Genomic DNA, 27,431 nt, shown 5'->3' with positions numbered 1-27,431 from the left:
ATGGTTTTATGGAATATAAAATCCTAAACTAATTTGAATATTTCTCATTAAATTGCCATTTGCCATAAAAACTTCACACAGATAAAATTTAGATTTCAATCTTGGGAGAGAGAGAAAGAGATAAAAAAAGCGTCAGAGTTATGAATGTTCTAGTGGGTTGAAAATCACCATGGTGCTTCATTTAAGCCACAGGACTATTTTTGAGTATAAGAACTATCTCGTATCCTAGTGACAGTACTTAATTACGCCCCCGTAAAATATGTCATTCTCCCCAACAAACACGAAATGAAAGAAATTAAAAATTCGATTTGCGCAATTCAGAACGCAAATAACACTATCGTGAAAATAATTTAAGCCTTACATTTGGACCAAAAGATAAGTAAACCTATTTCCTAAAATTAATCTGATAACAACCCGGCAATTGTAACTTTAAACTACCAAGCTGAAATCATCTCATCTTATTTCCATTTCGACTGACGTTACCAATTTTTACCAGATATTTATAAATCCATAATGATTATTCTTACCATTAAAACTGACCTACAAACGTAGCTGACATGACAAAATAGGGAGGTCAATAAAATCCCCCAGAAGGTAGGGAAATGAAAAAAAAACATAGCAACAGGGCAGCAATCAGGGATTAAAACATTATAAAAATATCCCATTGGGGTGGACAAAGTGTAAACAGGCGGCCTATTTCCTTTTTCCCCGAGGAGGAGAGAAAAATGAAGAAACGAAGGCCATTATTCATGCGTTCCAGGTCATAAGGAGAGGTGAGGAGATGAAATAGAACCGCACTCCGTCCGCGCTATCCAATTCGATTTTCGACTGTATTTTTAAAGCCTCCCTCCCCTTCTCGAAATGGGCATAAACATTTTCCATCCGATGCACAAGAGGGCAACCGAAGAACGTTGCTAAGGGCCGCGAATTAAATGTGCGACGCCGTTACCCCAGGCGGACAACTAGGGAAGCTCTGCGACGCATTTCCGCGGAAGGGGAAATGACAGATGGCGGTAAGGATTCCTTGAGAGGATCTACGCGGTGAAATCACCCCTCGCCGCAGAATTCTCCCGGGCGATACGATTTTTGGTCCTAATAATGAGAAGATCAACACAATGATACTTTCAGGGAGGCGTTCAATTTTCCTGAGAAAAGGTGAAGATGTTTTAATCCGAAAGTCGTTTTCCTTTTGCCCGTTTGCAGCATCAGTATTGAATGAAATGGTACTATGGCAAAGCGATGAATTTTATTTCTCCGCGGGATTTATTCAACTGGGCGCGTTTCGAAGCAATGCGCCAACCTCATACGCGATAACGATAAATGAGACTCCAAAATTATTTTTACGTGATGACGTATAATATTTTTATTTTATCCATTGGATTTGACGAGATATTCCCATTCAACCCGTATTTCAGAGCTTAATGCATTGCCGCCGACTTGGGCAATATCATCACAGAAGTTTTGGAAATTAAAGCTATCGTTAATGAAAAAATATATATTTATCAAAAAGGTAACGCTGGAAATGCCTCAATATAAAATCTTTAACAATCACTTACACTTGTTTTATTATATATTTATATTTATTATATATTTATTATATATATATATATATATACTACCTTGATCAAAAAGTTCCCGGAATAACCACCGTGTGGCGCTCCCATCGTTCCGATTTGAGTTCTGTTTTTTTTGTTAAATTGGTACATCTGTTGTTGATATTCCCTTTAAATCTTAGTGTCATAACTTGACATTTGCAAAAGTTACGTAGCCAAGAGTACATCTATCTCTGTGTGTGTTGGCGATTTTTTACAATTTCAGAAATGGATTTAAATTTGCAACAACGAACTTGTATTAAATTTTGCGTAAAAAACGGATTTAGTGGCGCACGGACGTTGGAAATGTTGGAAAAGTGTTTCGGCAACGATTCTCTAAAAAAAACGGTCGTTTACCAGTGGCACGAGCGGTTCAGAAGTGGTCGTGAGTCAATCGAAGATGATGAACGCAGTGGCAGACCATCGACATCGAAAGTCGGTGACAAAATTGATAAAGTAAAAGAAATGTTGGTCAATAACCGCAAATTAACCATCAGAGAAATAGCGGAGGACTTGAACATTGCCTATGGATCCGCCCAAGACATTGTGGTTAATGATTTGGGTTTCCGTCGTGTAGCAGCAAAGTTGGTGCCAAAAGACCTCAATTTCATGCAAAAAAGAGACCGTGTTGACGTCGCAAAAGACATGATTTGCGAGGCTGAATCCGATCCCACATTCATCAAAAGGATCATTACTGGAGACGAGACGTGGGTTTATGAGTACGACACGCAATCCAGACATCAGGCAAGTGAATGGCGTTCACCAAATGAGCCGAGACCAAAAAAACCACGTCGTTTTCAGTCAAAAAAGAAGGCAATGCTGACGGTTTTCATGGATTACAACGGTGTAGTGCATCATGAATTTTTGCCAGAAGGCCAGACAGTAAACAAAGAGTATTATTTGGGCGTTATGAGACGTTTGCGTGAAGCAATTCGCCGAAAGAGACCAGAAATGTGGGCAGAAAACTCGTGGATTTTGCACCATGATAACGCACCGTCGCACAGTGCTATCATTATTCGTAATTTTTTGACGAAAAATGCAACAAATACCATCCAACAGCCACCGAATTCACCTGATTTGGCTCCCTGTGACTTCTTTCTGTTCAATCGAGTTAAAAAACCATTACGGGGAACGCGTTTTAGCAGCCGAGAGGAAGTAATGGAAAAATCGCAGGAAGCACTGATGGACATACCGAAAACCGAATATAAAAAATGTTTCGAGGATTGGATCAAGCGCTGGCATAAGTGTGTTGCAGTCGATGGGGATTACTTTGAAGGGGACAATATAGATTTAGATGAATAAACTTGTATTTTTAATTTTCTGAATAAATTCCGGGAAATTTTTGATCAATGTAGTATATATATATATATATATATATATATATATATATATATATATATATATATATATAAGTATATGGAAGTCCACCATGAATAAATGTGACCATTGTAAACGTATAGAAAAGAATTAACAGGAGGATGCCGGGTCCAATAGTAATGCCAATTCTTAAGGAAATGGAATTAAAAAAACAAGATAATGCTGTGAATTAAAATTAATATTTCCAATAATCGAAGATTTTGATTGCAGTTACCATTTCCACTATTTGTGTCAATTTATTTTAACCTCGAAACTCCATTAGATCCTAATGCAAAAGATATTCGTGGTAAGTGCTTTTCCGAGACAAAATTTGCCCGATGTCCGAGGTATGATGACCGCTTGTCACCCGTTAAGCTTCCGCCGTGTTGGTGAGTGATGCATCAGGGCCACGACCTGGCGGAGGGGAGATATCTCCAAGGGAACGGTGCCCACCCACTCGTCACCGCCCCCAACACTTTTCGGCGGCTGGAGAGAGCTCACCTCTGGTGGCAAATGACAGAGCGGCCGGTGATAAAGGCGTCCTCCGCAGAAGAAATGGGCATATCATTGCCCTAAGGGGACCGCAAAATGTTCCCAACACTTCCATCAGCAACCACCTACTCGCCCGCCACCCTACCTTTCCTACCTCCCCCTATCTTCCTTCCCACGGGAGAGCAGGCAAGGGCAGTACCTATGTGGGTCAGGCACGTGATGACCTACGTCGTGGAGTCAACATTCTGTTTGCAAATTCCCGTTTTCCCATCATGTCACGAGAGACGCCGAACGTTCGGACGTTTTCCTTTCGGGCTGAGTGAGAAGAGGGGTGGGGTGAGAGTGTTATTTTTGGCAACCATTCCCCCTCGACTATTCTGTCAGACAATGAATCAATCTTTCCCATTTATTTACCGATGTTTTTCTCCTTGAAACAAAAATGGAAATGACGAGCGGGAATACGAAAATATGAAAATGATACATCGGGTTTGGAAAATCCTCCACGTATTTTCCGACGTCACCGAATACCGATGGCATTCAAGCGCTCGGCATCAATTCTCTGGCCAAGAGCCGTAGCTTGTTAAGCCTCGCGGAGGGTCGGAATAATATTTTAACCTTTTGGAAACTTTTATAATATCGAGAAATTGGTCGTGGTGACTGGATCGCCGTGGATGCAAGCGAAGTATACGCACGAAAACGATCAAGAAAAAATATTTGGAAAGCTCTCCAGGGGTAGATGAGGAAGGGGCTGGTCTAATTTTTCTGACAAATTGAGCGATTTGGGATTTGGTACCATCGTATACCTTGATATCGAAGATTTTAAAAAATATTGAAAATTGATAGCACAATGTATCATTGGAATTATCTTAAAATCGGTCTTCTAAATATCCTGGACGCCTTTGGTTTTCCGTGTTCTCAGTTTGGTTATATAAAAGTATATTTGCTTATTTTGCTCATTTTCCAGCGGTGGAACAACCAGGGATGCATAAAACATACGTAAAAGTTACATAGTGACCGCTATCACAGGTAAAGTTGGCAAGTGCGTTTACCGACGGGTTTAAAACCTTACCTTAAAAGATAAAATACCAATACTAATCAAACCAGTTTGCTAAATAAAACTCCCTATTGAAATGTTCCCCTCTCAATAATAAAATTTCACCCTCCATTAATCGAGAAAGAACAGCTGCTGTGTTATAGGCACAGTTAACATCGGTTTGAAGGGAGAAACCATAAAAAGAAAAATAAGTTCTCCTCCATCTAGCTCGTGCTATCATCAAGGTTTCGTCTTCTAAGATTTACAACCTACTTACCTTATTGCTTCAATGCTTTCTTCCCCTTTTTCCGTAGCACCTTCCTCTGCTTTTCGTCTCCTTCTTTCTCCCTTCCGCCCTTCTTTCTCTCCGTTTTATTCTGCACCTTAAGCGATCTTCCTAATCGCTGCGGCACAAGTAGCCTGGCGCCACAAATTGCTCCATCTCCCACGATGATGGCGTCATGCCTTGTGAGACCAGGCTTTTGGATTTATAAGACGAGTCGATGAGATTCCGAATGGCCAATGAGGCTGCCTTTCCTGTTGGAAGAAGAAATTCACGGTCAGATTCTCTCTATTTTGACTAAAAATGCGTTAATTCAAATAATATTACCTCAGCATTAACCCTAATGAAAACCACAACAACCGCAATCGGATTTTTAACCACTATTAGAGAAATACACAAAAAGTAATAATCGGTAATCACTACAAATAGAACGAGGAAAAATCTATATCAAAAGAATTTTTAAAATATTAAAATGAAAACAGCCGAATTCAGTCTGCAGTAAATATGCTTAGTGCATAACTAATCTGCTTATAACGGCTGGATTAATATCAATGCGAAACCGCTTTTGAATTTCTGGCATCGCGAATTGAATTACTTTTATTTCAGAATGCCAAAGGAATATTTTCACGTTCATCCTCAACATTAGCGAGGTTTCTTACTAAAAAAGCGTTCCAGTGAGATGAACCATTTCTGAGAGACGAAACATATTATTATTTCATTAATTTCTGCAATTCTAGTCCGTAATTATCGACACAGACCAAGTAGGCGTAGGATAAAAATGTCAGAGAGAAGTGACTGGATGAAAGTAAGTTTCTTCAAATAGAAGAAAGCAATCCATTTCATTCTCAAATGATAATTAACTCTCTTGGTATCGGAAGTTATTAATGTAACCAATATATAAATTTCATACATTAAGATACAAGATTATTGAGTAAAAACAGTCTCAAATGATACAATTTCCATGAAAGTCTCCGAAATGAAGTTGAGTTAACCAAGCCCTCACTTAACTGTCTTCAACTGTAATTAATTCCAAGTATTGATTGGATGCATCTGTGTGCTACGACGGTATTCTTTACTAGCTTTACTCTACTAGATTTTACTACCTTTTTCTAGCTATCATGCTATTCGGTAAATGTAAAACTAAGACGCTTTTCGTCCCTTAGCCTTTCGAGTTAAAGGAACACAAGAGGACATTTTTTTTCAGTACATAATTAACATAAAGCTAAAATTACCTCCGTTAAAAGTATGCTATTACCCTCTAATGCTACTCTCACGATCTGGAGAAAAGAAGCACGAGGCTCAAATAATAATCACGCGTGGCCGTGCTTAGAACTAATGTAATCCAGTTATTCTCCAGGCGTCGGGGAAGAGGTCATATGTTTCTTCTCGAAAGGGAAACAAGAGAAAACATCGGCAGTTTTTTTTTTGCTTTTGCTCTGCCGACAAAGACGTTGAGAGAACCCATTCAACTCACCAAAGACGCAAACCGAATGGGTAAAAGAATTTGCCGAGAAGAAGTAAGCGAGCTCCCGAAAAAAAGAAAGAATTAATTGACCTAAATGCTTTATAAGAAACGTATATGGAGCAAAAGGAATGGGCTAGCGCTAATAGCTTTTCCTCATTTGAATTAAGACGAGCGAGTCGACTTGATAAGCTTTAAGTTGGGTTACGGGAGAGAGAGAGAGAGAAGGAGAGAGAAAGAGGGGAGAAGGAGGTGGAGTTTAGCTTCCGAGAGAAAAACCAGGAAGGCCATTTTTTTAATCACTTGTCGTCCTTCTTCGTCCTTTCCCGCATCTTAGTCCTTCTCGGAGTCTCCTCTTCAACTCCAAAACCCCTCTCCTCGACTCCCTTAACCCTTTTTCACACGCTTCAGGAATTTTCCGAAATAGTAGGCACTGCGCAATACGGAGCAACTAGGCTCCATTCCCACCCTCGCCTCTCACATGCCCCCTTCCCTCATTCCCGTCCCGTTCCATCGATGCCCTCGGCAGATAAGCCCGGTTTTACCGAAGACTCCTTCGCGACACACGAGTGAGGGGGGAGAGAGAGGGGGGTGGGAGGGAGGGGAGAAGGGGAACGAAAGAAGGAGAGAGAGGGGGGGGGGGAAGGAAAAATGAACAAATAAGGATCGGTGCGCGAGTTTTACTCTTATTCTTTTCATTTTCCGGGGGCGCGAGGTATTTAGATAAGACCTCCCACTCCGCTTAGCCTTCTCCTCCTCCTCCTGCCGCTGTTACTTGGTCTTCGTGTGTTTCGTTCCGTTATTTCGGAGAATTAGGTTGCGACGGAGGGCGCTTGGGAGTTCGAGAGTAGGTGTGCGAGAGGTAAGATTATTTTAGGAGATGGTAAGACTCCATCGGCTAAAAGTATATATTAAAAAAAAAACACGGAGATTCCCTTTGGTAAGGGGAACACGTTTAATTTTTAATCGTACACCTCCTTGAAACGTTGAAAAAATTCTGAATTATCCACCTTTGAACCATGGAGAACGTTGAAAAAAAATGAGATTTCCATAGATTCTTCCTCGAGGCATTATAATGCGCGAATTAATGCAAATTTACTATTCTGACAGCCAGAAACAGCAGTGCACAACATCAAAGTGTAAAAATCCTCTTCTTATAAGTTACTTAACAGGGAAAAGAGTATCGTGTAGTGAAAAGTATACAAGGAATGTATGGATGATGAAAGCAAACATTACAAAAGGGTAAGGATTTATTTCTGGCGATGAGGAACAATGAAGGGCGTACGTATGCAATAACAATCCAGGCTCAGGGGGAAATTTCATGGTCTAATAGAGATCTTTAACACTAATAAGCCCGAGTGTAATTTTTATGATGCCTGCGCAATTTGTAAGGACTGAGAACCCACACAATAATCGGTGTGGACGATTTAAATGCGTTTCATTCCGTCGGTGCATTTCAATTATCTCTAGCGAAGGAGAGAGTTTTTCGCTTCCGCACATAAAACGATGGCTTCGCTCTGAGTCTGCCCATTTGACAAAGGCCCTCCGCGGAGGCAGACGAACAGGCTACTGCACGATTCCTGGCCGAACGAACCACACAGACACCGCCTCCTGAGACGTGGTCACGGAGCTCCGACGTCACTTCGGTGACAAAGACGTAATTACCTGTTGGCAGGATTCAATGGAAGGCGGTGGCATTGAGACGGGGATAATAAATGTGTGACGCCTCTCAAGGAAACTATTTCCTTACATTGCATCATCATCAAATTACGCTTAAAATGCTAGTTACGACGCCAAAACTACGTTTTTGGAATATATGCATTACTTATTCGAGTGGATAGGGGCATACATACAAGCATTACTTGCTTGAGAGCAAATTTGCGGGTTCATACTCCGTAATTTTGAAATAACCATCCGCTATTTATGCAAGGAGAAATGTCACACGAAACGTCTCAAACGTTTAAAAAAATAACATTCTCTATTGTAATATGCAATCGATTCCACGCACGAGTGTTTGGTAGCTGGAGAGAATTCTTGAACAAAAAATGTTGCAACTTGAGTGAGCTCCTTTGGGGAAAATACCTTGGGAAAGAATATACCACCGAAATTCTAAGGATTCGCACGGATTTTCTTGAAGAAATCCATCGGGATTTGAAACTGAATGAAATAGGTGCGATCTATCTATCTCGGGAGTATACCGACCGGAACCCTTTTCCCTCGCACCCGAACCGAATGGGGGTAAGCGTACCGAAACATGTCCCCGGTGAGGGGGCAAGGAACAAACACTTCCGCAGTTTTTAATCACTGGGGTTGATGCAGTCATCCGAGCCATTCGGATGCATCGCGAGGGCGGGAGTTGAAAGGAATGGCTTCACATTCGCCATATTGGCTCAACGTCGATGGTATTTTACGGCACCGTGGCCGCTATCGTAGGGCGTGTGTGGGATTGAGCGACGTTTGGGTGGGGAGGGAGGGTGTGTGGAGGGGGGTGTAGGGGGGGAGGATCCACTCTGTCGGAATGGGATTGGTGGCGTGGGGTGGAAACTGCGTCACGTCACAGGAGATTATGAGTGAGTAAGCGGGGTTCGGTGGTGAAGCGGGGGTTGAGGAGAGGGCGGGCAGAGGTTGGGAGAGGGGAGAGGTTGATTCGGAGCAAGGTCGGAATGTCGGACGATTTAATGGCCGGCTCAGGACGATTCCTGGCGTGTGAGTAGAAGGAAGTGATGGCGATGAGAAGCAAGGCGGGGACAGGGGGCTTGGGGTACGGGAAAGGAGTGGGTGGAAGAATGATTGATCGATCACCCGATCGATTGATTTTTCTAAGGCCCTGTGGCAGCTGCGAGCCGTGGTGACACATAGTAAAGAAAAACAACGCACTGCAAATATTCTTTGGCGAAGAACGTGCAATGAAATTGTATAACTATAATAAATGTCGAGGGACAGTGTGAGTAATGAGTCACCTTAGTTTCATATTCGGACTGTATATTTCGACAAATGTTTGGATCATTATATTGTTCTGTGGATTTAGTGCACTGAGATAAATGAAGCGTGAATTTAAATAGGATTAATTTACTTGATCCGTAGACTTTCGAACAAAAACTACGAATTATTGCACAAAATTCTATAAGATGCGATGATTCCGTTTCATAAATGGAATTTATCGGTTTTGAGGATGCATTTAATTTATTCCCAACAAAAAATCAAATGATAAACACTCTCGTAAAATGCCCGTTAGATATTTTGACGGTGAAAAAAATGAACTCTGCAATATGTTGTCTGCAAGGGTGATATTACAATTTACAGCATAAATGCGAAACAAGAGGTTGAAATGACTTAACGACAAAAAATTCTGTTCGAGTTGGTGTTTAAGGTATTCATGGCGGTTTCTTCAAAGTATAAGGTATACTCGATTTTTTAAGACCGACTACTTCTCCACTGCAAACCTTGTTTCCTAACGTGGGCTCTGGGCGCTTCTCAAATATTCTCTGCCGTATTCTCCTCAGTCCTTAAAATAACCTATTTTTATATACCTGTACGATTCAGTCGGCCATTAGAAGGAGCATCTCGGTCAACATTGGACTGCTACACTCAAATCATTCGGAGGAAAAGAGAGCCTCATCGTCTGTCATTCTCGAAAAGCTCTCTCACGTGGGATGCCCACCGGCGTTCAAGGCTCCCTTAAAAGGTTAAGTAAACAGGGGCGCGATGGGGGTGGACGAAGATACGGATTTGACTCGAACCCTTGGTTCGATCGATTGATTGGCTGTTTGGGTTAAGGGGAGAAGAGAGAGGGGGGAGGGATGGCAAACACATGAGAGCACGCGGAATGAGACTCTCGAATCAACGGCCTCGATCGCTTCTCAGGCACGCACTCCTCCTTGCCAAGACCGCGGCGAGAAGTTGGGATCGGGCGCGCCAAGCCCCGCCGATTAGATTCCGACGTCCTTGTGGAGGGGAGAGACTCTAAAAACAGGCGACGCGACGCTTCCGCCTTCTCCTTCCTCTTCTTCGTTCCTTGCACGGACGCCTTAGAAAAGGCGCCGGCGAAGAACTTGTACTTCGGTGGACCGGGGAGGGGCGTCCCCAGACCCGGGCTCGAAAATACATCCCGACGCACTCCGGGCCGTGACGTGAAGACTTATCCATCTATCGCGCGTCGACCGGGGAGCGATAAGCCTCGCCCTAATCTCTTACTCCGACGGCCGTGACGGGTCTATTAATTAGGTCTGAGTGCAAAAGATCGTCGCGGCTGCTTAATCAGGGGATGTTGATCAAAAGGTTAGATATCGAGGGACCTTAGGGCAAGCCCCCCGGGTGGGAGGAGGAAGGAGGAGAGGGGAGGGGTGTTGGGGGGTTGTTTAAATTGAGTTTGCATAGAAAAGCTTCCTAGCTGAGAGATGAGATCGGCCGAGAAATAGAGGGAGATGTGTGGCGGGGGCTCCTTTCATTGGTGCGCCGTCATCCCCTGTGAATGCCCACACACAAACACACGCATTATAATGAATCCGTTCAATGAAGTGGGTGTGAAAATATCTGAAAGAAATTGAGTCGCACAGTATTGGTTTTGTGTCAGAGGGCAGATACATTTGTTTCTATCAGTTTGGTCAGAGTCTTATTTCTCCGATTTCTCTACGAGTGCCGAGTAGAGTATCGAAGATCACTCGAGGAACTAGATTGGGAATCACTCACAGAGCGAAGGTTAAATTAGATTAAATCTCTCGAATAAATTGGAAAGTAGATCTGAAAAGCGATTATGTTGAAAATGAATTATATTTGTTAACCGAATCGTACTACGGTACGAGAGATCATGAAGGGGATATTCGAGAGATTAAGTGCATAGCGGATATATTTAAGATGTCATTTTTCCCACGAAAGATGAAGGATCAGATTACTGTGTCCGACCACGCTAAGGAGGAAAAAGCATTTTTATTTTTCACTATAAGTAGCCTAGTATGTTGCATTGCTTCATCTAACCTTATTTATTGTCCTTATTACTAACACCTCATCTCATATGCGTGGAGAAGTACGAGTAGTATTTCATTTAGATATCGTAGGGTACGTACTTTTAATTATCGTATTTAACATAATCAGATTTATTCAGGAGATAAATATTGTGACTAATTATGAAGAAAACGTAATTTTTGATGTTGCATGCCCAATGTGTAATCATCTCCTGCCGCATGCCCTATCTGCGGCTTACAGGATGCATGTAGAAATAAAAAATGGAAAACGTTTGTTCACTGGTCACGAATATTTCCTCTTTTCGGAAGAATATTTGGCAAATTTAATCGACCTCCTTATCACTCAATGCAGTGATTCTCAGTTACTCGGAAACAGGCACTCGGTAAGTCCGCCACTTCACTTTTTATTCCAGTCAAAGTGGGATTGAATTTGATCAAGTGAACCTTCAAGAAAGAGTTTTCATATCTCTAGGGGGTTTCACGTAATCCACAACTCTGAGCGTTGAGTTGATTTCATGATTACTTTCTGCGCTTCCTCAAGAGAAAAATTTAATCTATTCAGTTTTGTGGGAGAGAACTCCACCTGGACTTCAGGACAACAAACAACACCTCGTTGGGCATATCCCATTTGACGCGTGTAGAGTATATTTTATAAGTTAGTCGGTTGAGTTTTAACTGACGTTCGGCGCTCCCAATGGAATGTGCTCATTTCCCAGACTCGACGGCGACATGATATTTCCGGGTTTACTTTTTCCAGTAATGTAAAATGTTTGCGCGCGTTTAAAGCGGAACAAGACCCTTTAAATACATCCAAGCCACCCACCACTATCGATCCCAGCCATTGTTGTTACACGGCTTTGTTGAGGGGGACCGCGGAAACAATTGCGAATAAAAGCAGCGCGGCAAAACAGCAGCAGTGTTATACAGTGGTGCCCCGCGGCGCGTGGAATAATGGGGGCAATTTTTATAAAAAGGGAGGCAACATCTGCAGGGACGTTAACAGGCAGGTAACCATTACGTCGGCAAGGTAGGTTAGATTCTTCGCAACCCGACCCCTTAATGCACCGCGCTTGCCTATTTCCTCCAAAGCATAATGTCTCATTATTACGGAGCGCTATGCGATGTGTGGGGGGTGGGGAGGGGTCGGAGGGAGACCGGTTGGAAGAAGAAGTCGTCGGCGGAGGTGTGAGGTGGAAGCGGACTCCGAGATGCGGTCTCGTTCCAAATTTCATACGTCCCGGGCTCTCGGAATATGAATTACCATAACAAAGTTAGCGTTCCCGCGGGGGTAAGGGGGCTAAAATAACAAAGAGTGCATGATTAACGGCGAAGGAGAAAAGATGGATGAAGGGAGGGAAAGCATGATGGGGTACGTCATGTTGACATGCGGTTAAATATGAGTTCAACTTTTTTAAAAGTTTGGGAGGAAGATGTCGCACTCCCTCCTCATTATCTCGCATAGTTCCTCATCTATTATGGCCATTAAAAGGAAAATACACGGAAAACCCCCCGGGGGAGGGGAGGGGGAAATGGTTGTGTTTGACGCGACCTCCTCCTCTCATTGCGCGAAATTTAATAAAAAAGTATTAACAAAATGCAAAGTGTGCGTCATCGAATTACAAGAAGGGGCAAAATTACGACCGTGGCGGTAGCAGGAGAATCGCTTGGGAGGTAAAATTGATTCCAAAATTGGTGCGCGGGATTATCTAATTTGCCGATGTGGGATATTAATGTATTCCATGAAACCTTATAAAAGAGCCGTTACCTTATTTTAACCCCTGACATTAGCGCCATTGTTTGCGGCGTAGTGTCTGGATCCGCTACCCTTTTATTTCATTTATATTTTTTTTTTCATTTCTTTCCCTTCGGCAAAGAGAGAAAGAAATACAACCTACAGAGGCGAAACAGAGCGAAATAAAACTGAATGACGGCCTGCAGTTTGTCAATAAAGCGAGAGAAATGTGGTGTGAGCGGAGGGGCGGCGGAGATAATAAAAAAACCAACCAAAAAGAAATCCAAGAAAAATCGGGAAATTCGGAATCGAGGTGACTTTTCGGGAGGAGGGATAAATGCATTCGAATCTATTTCCATCCATCCAGGTCGCATTGAAAAATTTATCCGGTGGCAGACCTACTTCACCCAAGTCGTTTGTCAGATAAATTGGAGATAAGGGCGCGTGCTTTTTTTTACATTTTTCCGAGAGCTAGACAGAGAACGCGGGCAGAACTGGCAATTTTTTTCCACGCCAAACCAACCCACCCCCCCTCCCCTATCCCCAAATCTGCGGCGGGGTACAACGGAAAAGGTTTCGGTGGGGATTATAGACAACCCAATAACGCGGCGAAGCGACATTAGGCATGCCAAACGAGTGGCTTACGAAATGAACGACATCAGGATCATTTCAAATACTTCATACAGTCACTGGAGTAACGAATTGTCACTCCCCAATCGTGTCTTCCTCTTCTTCTTCCCAATGAACGGCGAAGGTGAACACGTAATAATCGTCATGAGGACACATATAAAGGGTAAAGAGATGGAAGAATTAGTCTCTCAACGATTTTCAGGAGATCCAGACATTAAATCGTGGTTAACGACGGCGGATTTGTTTCGAATGTAGTTGGAGAGGGAGTTTGAAAGAAGAGTGATTGAAGGGGGGGCAAACATCATCCACCACTCCGGTCGGTTATTGGGGCCGCCGCGAAATAACGGCCTGGGGTCTGGACCTTGATACGATATCCATTTCGCGTTGCGTATGGTCAGCGTTGAGACGTGGAGGGAAATAAAGGATAGGCCAATGAATCAGATGTTGAGGTAGGGCCGGCACCTCCGCCGCGGGAGCCTCTCGTTCCCTCAGATCCCTTGTTTATCTTCCCGCTCTCACGAACTAGAGACGGCGGCCTCCGAAAGAACGAATATTTCTCCCTGCTCTGCTTGTCGTGGAGGAAGCTATCGCCGCTGAGAAGAGTGGAGGGAGAGGATTGCGTGTGTGTGTAGAGAAGGGGGGCGGTGGAACGCCAAGGGAGTTTGAGGAGAGAGCATTTCTCCGAGTGGGGAATACGAGACTCCGCGGAAGGAGGCGAAGAGAATGGGCGTGTTACACAGTGCGCGCGTCGGCCATGTTGCCGTCGATCCTTAACGCTCTCCCTTGCTCCCCCGCCTCCCACCCTCGCGCCAAACCACTTCAACCCTTTCCTCCTCGGGCTCGTCGCCACGGAAACAGGGAGAGGGTAAAAAAAAGAAAAATTGAGGAACAAAAGAGTGGATGAAAAAAGAATGCGGGAGGGAAAAATGTAGGTCAGCTCGCGGTTCTATATACATCTGCGGAGAAGGGGACGTCATTCAAGAGATCGGTGGGATTTATTTCCTGCCCCTCCCGCCTCCCCACCCGCCCGTTTCGTGCACTTCCGAATGTTATAACGCCCTGGCATTTTGAAGGATTTACGAGAGTTCATCTCTTCCATTTTTTCCTCCATTTCTTTTCTCCTACTTCGAGGCACGCATGGGAGGAGGAGGAGGTGGGGGGGAGGGGAGAGGGAGGGGTAGGCGCGTGGGAGTAGAACGGGTTGGGAGAGGAAAATATGAAAAACAATTACGCCATGTGGCCTCGGAGACAAGGTCTTCGGATGACGGCAACGGAAGAAACGATGTTCGACTTTGGTTGTGCAATTCTCGTTTCCCGATTCATTCAATCGCCGTTACAACGTACGTGCTTGAAATAAGCTCATTTATCATTTAGGCCTACTACAAACAAAGTATAATGCGATGTAAATCTAAAACACGCGAGAAATCATTATTGTTTCCCGAAGAATATTCAAATAATGGTTAGAGAGTGAATGATATCCAAAGGATATTAAAATTTGAGCGTTCATCAAACGGTAAAACACGCAAGAGGGCAAAGTAAAAGCATTGAAAAGTTTATGCAAATTTAAAAGGAAGCACAGCGACCGTATTACCGCAAGTAGAAAAAAATGACGCTAATCCAAATCTTTAAAAAATAGCTGATTTCGATTATCGGAACTAGAAAAAAATGTCTCGCCAGGAAATGAAAAAAAAAGATTTTTGTTATCCTAATACCGCTGTAAGCTGTTCACTTTAATCCGGATATAATGCAAATTTTGTGAACTATAATTACAACACTGACATTCAAATTGAATGCGTTATTACATCAAGTCTGAGAACGCTAAAATTCATGTCTATTCATTTAAAAGTAAAAAAATTAATTAACCAAAGAACTCCAATGGAGCGTTTCTCAGGCATTAAAACAGCGAGCATGTTCTTCCAACTCTTGCAGCATGATGGATGGAAATGTTTAGGTAGACGATGTCATTATGTTTATGATATTTAATCATCTGCGGTGAATACCGCATAAGAGAATGTCACAAATATGTGAGACGAGTATATCCGGCAGTAGCAATTGACCTTAGATATTACCCAACAGGAAACCCCTATCGTTCCCTCCACAGCAAGGGCAACAAGAGATGGGACAAGAAGGACTCGGTACGAGGGATGGACCGAAGAACGGGGGACATTAAGGGGCCTCGAAAGAAAGGGAAGGCTTGTAACGGCACGTCTCTACATAGCTTGCCGCTCGATGAGTTCAGTACGTGGGATGACCACCGGAAGGGTACTCTACGCGTCCCTCTCTCAATAGACGAGCGCGCGCGCTCTCTCTCTTGCAATTCGCATGCCATGCGGTTCGACGATTACGAAACGGGGGCCTCTTCAATCTCCCTCCAAAGCGGCAAGGCCACATAATTGTATCCCGGCCATGAATTAGCAGCAGTCGTCGTCGGCTGTGAGGGGAGGATGAGGAGGAAGGGCGAGGTGGAAGAAGGCGACGGCTCACTTACTACTCTGTGCGTTTTGTGCTCCGCGCTGGATCCTTGAACCCCGCTTTGCAGCCGTTATTCCATTTTTAAAACCTCATCTCCGCCTCGTCTCTCTCTCTCCCGTTCCACCTCCTCGCAACTCGCTCAAACGACAAAGGTCGCATTATCGCTTGGCACAGTTGTCGTCCGCGGTCGAGGATGGAGGCAGGCAAAGGAGGAACCTCATTCCCTCTTCCTATCTCCCTCTATGAAGACGTAAAGAAGGTCTCTTCCCTTTGGCTTCAGGAAGGAGAAATGGAAGAGGGGCTGGGGCCTTTGAGGAGGGCGCAAAAAAACCATCTGAGGAAGGAAAAAGACTTGCGTAATCCAGTTGGCCTCCCGCCAATCGATTGATTGAACTATTTGAAGGCGCTCAGATGGTTGTTTTTTCATTTAAAGACGGCATCAAGAAAGACAAATGAAAGTAGTGTCGCTTGGCAAGGCAAGGACGACGCGCGCCTTGGTATGCACGTCTGAAAAAAAACAACAACTTGGGTCTGTTATATTTATTGCAAGTTTTTCATCTGCTCGGTAAAACGCCATTAAGAATGAAACGGCTGCGCTATTTAAACTGAGCTCGCTACCCTGGCATACCTGACCTACGTACGTTTTGTCATGTGAGCTGAAAGGAAAACACCCGTAAATGCTTTATGTTGTGGCGGTCATTTATAGATCCCCGAGTTCCTGCGTCAAAGAAAAGACTTCCCCATTGACTTATCCGCTTTCATTTCGCAGCTATGGAGTCCCTATCCCTATCGTGAAGCCATTCTTCTCTATTGGTCTTTTCTTGCGAAAGAGTAGGTTGGCATCTTAGAAATATTTCTTAGAAATCACACTTTCTTCCAGTCTTGTATGAAATTTGTGCATTGAAATAATATATATAATTTCGATACCGTTTGATGCTTCATTATTGAAACATCCCGGTTCCTATTAAATAATTCCCATTCATTATAATTGCGAGACGAGCAACGCCATCCTAAGACAAGGAAAAGAACAAGAGAGGACGATGTAAATACAACGAATGATCCAAAGGTCGAAGAAAAGTCAAGGCCAGCCGAAAAATGCACCTCGCTGCTTGGGGCGAGAGGAGGGACTACGTGATAATTCCCTCGGGCTAATCGTTCTGAGGCAAATACGCCACTCGTATGGTTTCGACAAATTCTGCCACAACCGTTTCGACAGCGAGATGGGGGGGGGGGGGTGCAGCACCAGGAGCGGGAGCCACTCCCCATCCATGGGCGGATTGCATGATTGCTCTCGATCGTCGCCCGCCACTTTCCCGTCTCGACTGTGCCCTTGGCCCCAAGCTGGACAATCGCTGACCCTCCTTCCCCCGCCCCTCCACAGAATGGAGCTCCGTCGGAATGAGGCCTCTTGACGTTCGTCTAGCCACAAGGTCGTCGGAGAATTTCGAAGAACTTCTCCCCCCCCCGCCCCTCACAACCGCTCTCATCCCGGTCTGGCAATAGAGCAGCAACACTTGGCGCACTACATGCCGCCAATGACGTCCATGCGACGCGATGAGTGGTAGCGTGGCGGGATTCTTTTAGTGCCGTCAGTGCAATCGCGATGGGGATTTGCTTTACGGTTTCGCGTCAACTTCACGCTCTTTCCGAGGAAAACTTTCCGTTACGGCGGAATGATGATTCCAGTGTAAGCATAATGAGAGACAGCATTCGTAACTATGGTTTCTCCAATGCCCGTGGAAACATTCGCCCAAAGAACCTCGGAGACTGCTCTATACGATTTATTTTGTTAAGTCGTGACTGCTCAGTGATCGCAAGTGTTACGGCAAACTATTACTTAATACCACTAAATACTTATATTTTGTAGAATTAACTAATCCTCTGAATCAACTCTGCGCCATTGTTCCCCTCGATGGATAAGATATATGGATTAGGACTGAAAGTTTTTTTCATAATTTGTTAGTCAAACTATTCGAAATAGCTTTGGTCTGATAATTTAAACACAGTCACAAGGATTTGGGGGATCCTTTGGATATCATCATCCAAGAGCTCGTGTCTACCTTCGTCTTTGAAACTTAGTATTCTGGATCTCGCTGAAACCGTGTTTACGCTATGATGAGCCATTTGTTGAATCATTTTTAGCCTGAATAATGTGGAAATAGAACACGATTCCTAATTCTTCCTGCAAGCATTGGATCCATGTTATGTATTCCAGTGTCATGGTACTCGGAGTCAAATCGAGGATCTCCGATTTGGAGTCATTAGACAATCGGGAGAATATATGTATATATGCTCAAGAAAAAGCAGCGATTCCCTATCCTTATTAAGACCGCGGCTCACGTGCTTCCCTCCCTCTAATGGACTTCCTCGAATGATCTCAGCGACGGACGGATTCTCGTACAGTGGACCAACTCTTTACACGCGTCGAGAGGAAGAGGCTCTGTCAGGGAGGGGATTACTGGAGCGACGAAGGAGCAAGATTGTGATGGAAGGCAAGATGCAGGAATAATGGGTAAGGGTGTTAGGAATAGCGTGAAAGGGGGAGAAAGAGAGGAAGTGGATGCGTGTGTGGAGTGCATTTCGCCTTCTCCACCACCCCCTCCCCCGCCCTCCCACCCTGGAGAGCACGTTGGAATGTGAGCGCCAATTCCTGATGCTGGGGGCGGCGAGCGACTGCACTGTGACATTGACTCGCTTGGAACGGATGGAGAGAGTGCGTGCATCTGGTTGGAGAGGAGGGGGACGCGGGTGATGGCGCAGAGTCCGAGTTAAGGAGAGGGGTGGATGAGGGAGCGGGAAATAGGAGACATTTTCATGATAAAATAAGACAAAAGTCTCTTCTGATAGAAAGTAACATGCTCAGAGAAAACCTCAAATGCATTGATTGATCTATCTGTTTTTTCTGGGTAATTCGCCGAAAACAATAGCTGAAACTTGAATAAAACTGGCCGATTCACCCATAGGTACACTTTATAAAAGGGATGAATCATTTACACAATTCTATATTATCTAATCTCAGTTTATAGTCGTTCTTGTGACTAACAGCTCATCTTGTATTTGTAGAGAAGAGTATTTCACTTAGATACCGTAATGCATGAATCTTTATACATAATGACCGCAATTATTCCATCATTTAAATTTTTCGCATAGGATTAACTAAAAATTTAGAAACACTTAATTTTTGATGTTCCAGGCCTGGTGTTGAATCATCTCCTGCCACGCACCCTAACCTACTTGCAGGGATACATGAAGCAATAGATATTCCTTGTATGTAATAGTTTAGGAACAAAAGAAAAGGTAAGATCCCGTTAAGGAACACCCAGGGACAAGTGCATTAAGAAGGATGTAAAACAGAAGCTATCAGGGAGGTAAGATATCACCACGATGTAAAAAAATGGAGGGTTGCCGTACACAATCATTGGATTGAATTACTAATGATATCATAATTATATTATGATAGAACTATAGTTCTTAACAGAAGTTAAAACTTCAACTCTATATAATATCGAGGTACAGCTAGGCATACACAAAACTTTTCATAAGAATTGATACCACAAATACTCCAAACTTCACGATATTACTGCAACTGAAGATACAAGCAAGCAAGCGAAAAAAATTAGGTTTCTTCCAGTGAAACCTAAGATGCGTTAAGGAATTACAATGCCTCTTCCTACTTAATCCAAGGAAGTCATCCCATAAAGTAGGCCATGGATATTGTACCGCTTTTAATTCAAGTTTAAATCGAATGTTATTTTTTAAACGTCACGCTGTAATACTTCGCAAGAAGTCCTGGTCATGTGAATTCACACGGGTGGACGGGGAAGAAGAAGCGATTGAGGGGGCGATATGGAAGAGGAAAGGATGGATTTGGACGGGAGGGAGTGGAGATGACGGACGGAGTATGAGGGACTGGAGAAATGAAGCGTGGGGGGGGGGGAGGAGAAGATGGGAAGCGGGGACGGCTAGGGGGTGGGCATCAGGCAGTGGGAGGGTGGCGTTCATGTGCGGCGTTGCCACATCACCCCTGCCGATGCACCACTCTCACGACGACTGAGGAAAGGGTAAGTGTGTGTGGGATGACGCCTTCGCCCGCGCCCCCCCCGCCAAACCCCTCCCACTCCACCAACACACACACACCAACCTCGCTCTCAACTCTTTATTAACTGTCTGCCAGGGCCGCTGTGATGACTCCCACGCATCCGGTTCCCCTCGCTGGTGTCTTTCGGAGAGCGAGCACGAATCCGACGCGAAGCTCGACCGAGGAAACGACGAGGAAAAAGAAGATACAGGGAGTCGATCACCACGACGAATAAGGATAAAAAAATTGGTTTGAAGTTCAGCTCGACATGAAAGCTTTTCTAAGGTCGCCGATGTCGGTTTCAGATTCCCAATCGCGCCTTCAAAAACGCAAAAATGAAAACTAAATTAAAAAAATTAAAAACTTTAACTCGCTTCGTGACTTCCACGCTATCGTTTTGAATTCATGTAATAAAAACACAACTTTATTCGGAATTCCGGTACCTTATCTCATCAGAGCGTTCAGCGAAAGAGGCATGAACGCGTGTGATAGGGTAATGCTTATAACTGGAGTATATTTCCTTCGCTTGCTTCCGCGATACCAGTTCCTTCAGTGGAAGGGGGGTCACAAATCACAATGCTAAGGCCACGATAGACAGGCCACAACAATAAAGACCGGCTTTGTTGAAGACAAATTCCAGGATATAATACTGTAACGTATTATTAGAATGCGATAGAGATGTAGGGCAGGAATTACTTTCAATATTCGGATTCAGGGCAATCGATGTTAAAAGCCCTAGGTGCAAGACACCATATGGTCAACATTTACGATTTGCTCGCGGACGCTAATGTCATACAATAGGGGCTCCTGCCACGGGAAAATGTAATAATGCGGCAAACGTGATGTCTTCTAAGAGCTGTTATTAGAATCGAGGGAGGGGAGGGAGGGGAACAAATAGGGGATATTTCGTGTTGGCCTTTCGGGGCGATTTCGCGGCCGAATCGAAAAGAGGTTTTCGTTTCACTGGTGAATTCCCTCGCTGCGGACCACCGCCCAGAAAAAAAAGAGCGCTCTCTTTCGACTACTCGACTGCCACATGCTAAGCGCGGGAGGCGGAAGAAAAATTTTCATGCGGCAAGGAAACATTTTCCGAGCGGGGTCTGGGGGGACTCGATGGCGCGAGAGTGGGGTGGACGAGGGCGGGGGGGGGGTTCCTCATTACGTGCTTGACAACATGGAGGAGGCGAAGGGGGATCGGTGGAGGGTGAGTGGGTGAATTATTCTCGAAACTGGGTCATTTTCATTCACCGCGATGAGCAAGGCACGCGATGTGCCGCCGCGCCACCCTGCCGGCCCTGCGGCCGCGAGACGGAAAGAGAGACCCCCGCTCTCCGCCACTCGGGTTCGTGGGCGGTCTGCTCCCGGTGGCGCCGGCCTGGGGGCTGCAAGTGGAACTATTGAACATTCCTGCCTGTGTGAATGCGAGCTGGTAAACTGGTCCGCGTGTGGCTTCGCGGGGGTGTGTCTGTGCTCGCGGCATTGGGAGTGCATTAATGCACTCCTTCCGCCGTTGCATCGCGCGGCAGCGAAAGTGAAATCCTAAAAGGAAATGGAAACTGATGATTCGTTTTCAACATGCAAAGTCAGCCGAGCATGGAGAGGAGCGCATTAAAGGGTCGAACTTCAGTGACCAGCCGTTCATGTGTCGTAAAAAAAATTGAAATTTACACTTGGTGGAAACGTATGATTTTTTTATGTTTGCAGTCGAATGAGGATGATTATCTGCTTGATTTTTAGGCATATATATATATATATATATATATATATAATAATAACGATATATATATATTATATATATATATATATATATATATATATATATATATATATAATAACGAGCTATACTTATTTGATCACTTTAAGCGGAAAGAGCACGTTTATGCTAGCACATTCGATGGTCAAGGTTTCGAATTCCGATTTCTTCCGTCTTGCACTTTCATGCAAGAGCGGAGATAACGGAACACAAGAAAAATGTTGGTACTCATCAAAGGTATCAAAATAATTTTTCATGCATATTAAAAATAAACACTCCAATGAATGTATTATCTTTTGTTCTATTAATGCATATTAAGTACTCAATACGTTTCTTAAATTGCTACTTTATTATACTCTCTCCTTCCCATCCCATGATCGAGAATGACACATTATTTTGATTTAGAAATTCCACCATTAATGAGTTTATTTAAAATTGTAAGATAGATAATGGTCTTTATTTGGGCGAAGTAGTTAGGGCGAAGTAGTAGGGCGAGTTTTCATCTCCTCTCCTTAGTAAGGAGAGGAGATGAAAATCATGGAAGCTCTCCTCTCCTTAGTAAGGAGAGGAGATGAAAATCATGGAAGCCATTTTTCTGGCATCACTTTTGAAAACTTAAAATTTTCATATTACTGCTTTTGGTGAGTGGAACCAAGTCAGAGTTTAATCATCAATTGTTAAAACGTCTTAAATATTTCTTAAGGAAGTCATCTAAAAAACATATCGATTTCGAAATTTCGTCAAGTTTAGCGTACTCATCTTCCCGTCGGTAAAGTGTTTTCGAGGACCAAGAGGCGTCCCGCAACGGGCACAGGAGTCGAGAGAGGAAAAAACTTCGGTTCGCGATCAGAAATTAAAAACAAAAACACGAGAGAATCACACGCACGGGAAGGCTTAAAATCTTCATGAGGCGGCGAAAGGACACGACACGGACGCGTGTGCCGGCGAGAACACGTCCATCAACACAACTGTTAATAGAGAAAAACAAAAACCCATACGAACCCAAAAAAAAATTAAAAACATAAACAATAAACACAATTTTCGCATCCGCCGTAACCCTGGCGACGGCATCGAATGTTGTCGAAGTCGTCGCGTACGAGAGGGTGGGGGCATTAATCTCCCTTCTTCGTATCTGGGTCACCCTGGCGACCGGAATAGACCTGGGGAGACTTCCCCTTGCCCTCTCGACGGGTCTCGGGGCGGATAGGGGGATCAAGGGGAAAACGGCGTGTTGGGGGAAGGAGAAGGTGCACTGATGAATGCATTGAAAGCTCCGCGGAGAAGCGCCCCACCACCCCCCTAACACCTCTCGTGTCTCCCTCCTTTCTCTTCCGCGATCATAAACTTCGATACACGGCCTCGTGCGCTCGCGACGATCACACACGACCGCCCCATGGCCATGCACGCGGGGGGGACCCCGGGGGGGGGGGGGTAGCGCAGTCATTTTTCTCATGCGGGGGTGTGTGTGCATGTTTGTGTCGTAGTGGGGATGGGCGAACTGGTTCTTATACACACATACACACCTGCTGAAAGAAAGGGGCAGAGCCAAGGGCGTCGGAGCCCTCACCCTCGTCCTCCCGGTAAACGCTTTACGTCACCATCATGGGCGACGGTCGACGGGGAAAGTGGTCTTTTGAGAAGGAGTCTTGACCTTCGCGGGGCGAGAGAGGTAACGTGAATGCATACAAAGTTTCGCGTCCACCGCGTCGCTGGCCTGTTATTCGCTAGCTGCACATTGTCTCTGGGAGAGGAGGGGGGACGAGCCTCAGTGTGAAGAGGAGGATTCGAGACCCTTATCAAGGGAGTGTGGGGGGGGACTGGCATTAAACGATTTTACAGGACTTCACATTCGGCCAGTGCCACTAAGCGTGCGGGGAAGTGTAGAGATACTAATTTACCCTCGTATGCGGTTTGTATTTAACGTATCGGGAAAATTTTCGGAAATATTGATTTTCAGAAATTGCTACAATGCCTCAAAATCATTCGAAGTACATCCCTTGATAGTCGATACACTTGCCAGTGGCTTTTCCACAACTCAAAGGCTTCCAGGTAGGCGGATTCCGGAAGGTCCTTAAGGGTGCACCTGCGAGCTTCTTTGACGGAATTTAGGGTCCTGGTGTACTTTGAGGGAGGAATAAACTTTTGGGAATATGAAATAGCCCACTGGGACCATGTCGAGACAGTGAGGAGAATCGTAGCGATGCCGTTACAGAAGGTCTTCGCAAGCAGACCCTCGACTCTACTCTTTTGGTCGTCCGTTAAGACCTTCGGGACGAGTTTAGCACAGATCTTCCGCATCGCCAAATTTTCAGTAATAATGGTGTACACTGTCATCTTATCAATGCCAATACAATCCTCAATCCTCATGCTCACACTTAACTGACGATCTGAATCCAGTACTTCACGCAAATGTCATGAAATATTTGTTACCGATACTTTTTACAGAAACCTTGCATAATTTAATAATCATCCTCGGATCAGCTCGGGCGAGAACCCTTAAATCATCCCATAGAATCAACGAATTAAACTTTTCATGTTTTTATTTAGATGTTCAAAAATATATATAAATTCGGTCGCAGGGGTTGTTTTAATCTGCAAATGGAGAGCGTGGGAGATGTGAAATCTGTTGTAACGCTCGTTTCAGAAGTCCAGGAGTGTAACATGGCAGGTAAGTTAATTTCGTCGAACTTCGTGGTATTTCTATTAAAATTTGTGCAATTAACATTTTAAGGCTCTTTGCTCGCCAGTCTCATGTTCTGAGTAATTAGCGCAAAAATTAACCCTAATTACTCTCTACCCATAAAAAAATCATTAATGGCGAACAGAAATTATCTGGACGTTTCCGCATAGATGCATCTATTTCAAATTTTGCTACTAAGGAATTTGAAATATGTAAAAATTATCATCGGAATCCGTTGATTACGTTTCTCCTACTCTCCTCTCCTCGTCAACATCTTTGGTTTCCATGTCCGCGGAGACGGAACATTTAAAAAAATCCACAAGACTCTCGGCTTTTACCCCCGATCACAAAATATTTCTCCTTCCGCGAACTTGACACGAATTTACGGCAGAAATCGAACTATATTATCACGGAGTGTGCGAGCGAAAATCGCGTAAGGGGTTGCGTACGACGGACGTTAATACTTGATGTTCGGCGCGATGGAGCACGAATAAGGGTCCCCCGTAAGAACTTTTCCCTAGTTTCGGAATTGCCTCTCCTCGCTCTAATCGGTGAAAGGGGACGGCAAAAGTTCGCTCGTATTTTCTCCCGGCGCAGGAGGGAGGGGGTAAGGCGTCGGAGTCTATTTCTGCAGCAGAAACGGCGAGGGAGGCAACGAGGAGGGGGCGAAGCGTCTCTCCCAATCCCACATCACACCAAGGGGTTTTAAGAGGCTCGGGGGGAGCAAGAGGAAGGACTTCGGGATGGAAAAAGGGACACTCGGAAGAGTTTCACTACGGTATTTTAGGAATGGAGCCTTTTCGGAGTCCCGTCCTTCGACGCATGCGTGTGCGGAATTTGGAATAGCGACTGCTTCCTTGTTTTGAGGAAAGGAATATCCTCGTCAGTTTCGCCTGAGCGTTCGTCACTTATCACCCAGGACCACGGATTCCTTCCATCGAACTCACCAGCCATTGAAGACGACGGAGTTGGACTTCGATGGAATTGGAGTAGGCCCTAAGGACACTAATTTTTCGGTGTGAGGGAAAAATCGAATAACATGCAAGGGTTGTCGAGGCCTTGTATAAATATACGTATGGAGTACTTTAGAATTTGCGCTAGGAGATTTTATTTCGATAAGTAATTTAAAATTTTGACGAAATCTACGAAATAAAAGAGTTTCAACGAAAAATATGTTCACTTTGTCCTTTGACTACATTGCGAAACGAGTAGACTGCAGTTGATTTTTAAAACAGTGTTATCCAAATAATTATCCATTGCTCATATCACCTCTATTCATTTGAATTTAGGGTTTATTTCAGTCCACTAATGCGGGCAGATAAAATGTAAACTCAATTCTGAGCATTAAGGGAAGCAAAAGGTTTATATTCATAAACATACAAAATATACACCATTCATAAATGTGCCAGATCCAACGGCTTTTAGTGAATATTCATCTTATTTTTTCTCATTAAAATCGTCGTATACACTGATAACATGCCAAATTCAGCTTATTAATGAACATGAATTCCGGGTAACAAGCCAAATTTGGAACCACAAACTTGGGGCTAGTAATAAAACCCTATCGTTGGTCCACTCGAGCATTTCGCCCATATTTCAATTGGGAGACAAAGAGGGATTCGAGCAGCATTGTCTTGTAGCTGGGACCGGACCAATAATTAGTCCTCTTGATTTATTAGCCCTCAAAAGCCTTGGGAATCCCCGGTTCCCTTGAACTATAGCGTGAACCCCCAGGTGGATTGCGGAGGTGAGAGACTCTCGTGGGCCGGAATCAATTGAGCACGTTTATTCTGCGTGGCGTATAAGCTGCATCCTCAACCACGAGGAACTTGAGAGCCTCCGGCAAGAGGGCTTATTAACTTCACCATCCATCCGGAGAAGGGCGCTAATCCAGAGAGAGAGAGAGGGGGGGGGGCAGGACAAGGACGAAGAATTCACGAACATTTTGGGGCGCGAGTGCATTCCCGGGGTGACACAATCGCCCCAGGGAGGGGGGGGGAGCAAACTGGGAGCTGTGGAAACTGTGATCTGAGGGGAATTTCCAGTCAGGGCATCTTTTTCCTCTCTTCCCGAGAAGTGTCTAACTATGGCTGACTGGGGAAAGAGCGGAGGACTGACTGACAAGTAGGGCTTCTATCGGGCCCAACGATGCGCCCTTTATTTCTGATTTATCCCTGGAAGTCGAACTCGAGGTCGCACACCGGGATTTCCATTCTCGACGGGAGCTAGTAATGCACCTTCATTTGTTCCCGCGTAACTCGATGAAAGGTGATCATTGGCACAATTTAATCCGAACCTTCTGTTCACGGGGACAGCTTAGGCATGATTATGCGTTGAAAGTTTCTCTTTGAAGATTGAAGAGAAATGAACACATTCAAGTAAATGTTCATTAAACAGGTATAATTCACCAAAAATTGGTTCGAGATACTTTAGGCTGCAATTGGACTAAAAACTAAGATCGCTTCCATTCAAGCCTCCATTTTGCTAGCGGGCTTACTTTCCTTCAATAAAATTCTTATTTTGAAAAAAAGCCAATTTTTCGTTTAATTCACATGGTGTGCTTTATCTGTACTGGATACCTTTCCAACATTATGCTACTTACACTTATTCATATAAGTGTAAGTAGCATAATGTAAACAGAGGTCACCGTGATTGCATTATATACATTGAATAAATGAATTTATCTATAATTATTTCAGTATTTTGGACAGCTTTGTATTAATTACTCTTAACCATTGGCGTTGTTTTCAGTGGCACTTAGCGGGTATTTATTAAAATAATAATAAAATAAATAATATTTAATTAAAAAAATCCGAGAAAAAATATCCATCCTAATTTTAAGGACGCGGTAAGTTCATAAAAAAGTAATATCTATTCGCAAGTACACGCATGAGAATTATGGTTTTT

The 27,431-nt window shown here is 44.2% G+C and overlaps 1 protein-coding gene across 1 annotated transcript in view; it reads right to left on the bottom strand.

Annotated features, from left to right (window-relative positions):
• Window positions 1-27,431, bottom strand: part of Blimp-1 (PR domain zinc finger protein 1) — a 180,294-nt gene that overhangs the window by 48,497 nt on the left and 104,366 nt on the right. The window contains exon 4 of the mRNA XM_071599657.1: window positions 4,751-5,010. The gene's annotated coding sequence lies outside the window, so the exon portion shown is untranslated. The remainder of the gene's footprint in view (window positions 1-4,750; window positions 5,011-27,431) is intronic.

The sequence above is a fragment of the Hetaerina americana genome, unplaced genomic scaffold (genome assembly GCF_022747635.1).
Source record: "Hetaerina americana unplaced genomic scaffold, ioHetAmer1.1.p SCAF_11, whole genome shotgun sequence".
Taxonomy (NCBI): Eukaryota; Metazoa; Arthropoda; class Insecta; order Odonata; family Calopterygidae; genus Hetaerina; species Hetaerina americana.
Note: the sequence above shows the minus strand (reverse complement) of the source record. Positions and strands in the feature narration are given on the sequence as shown.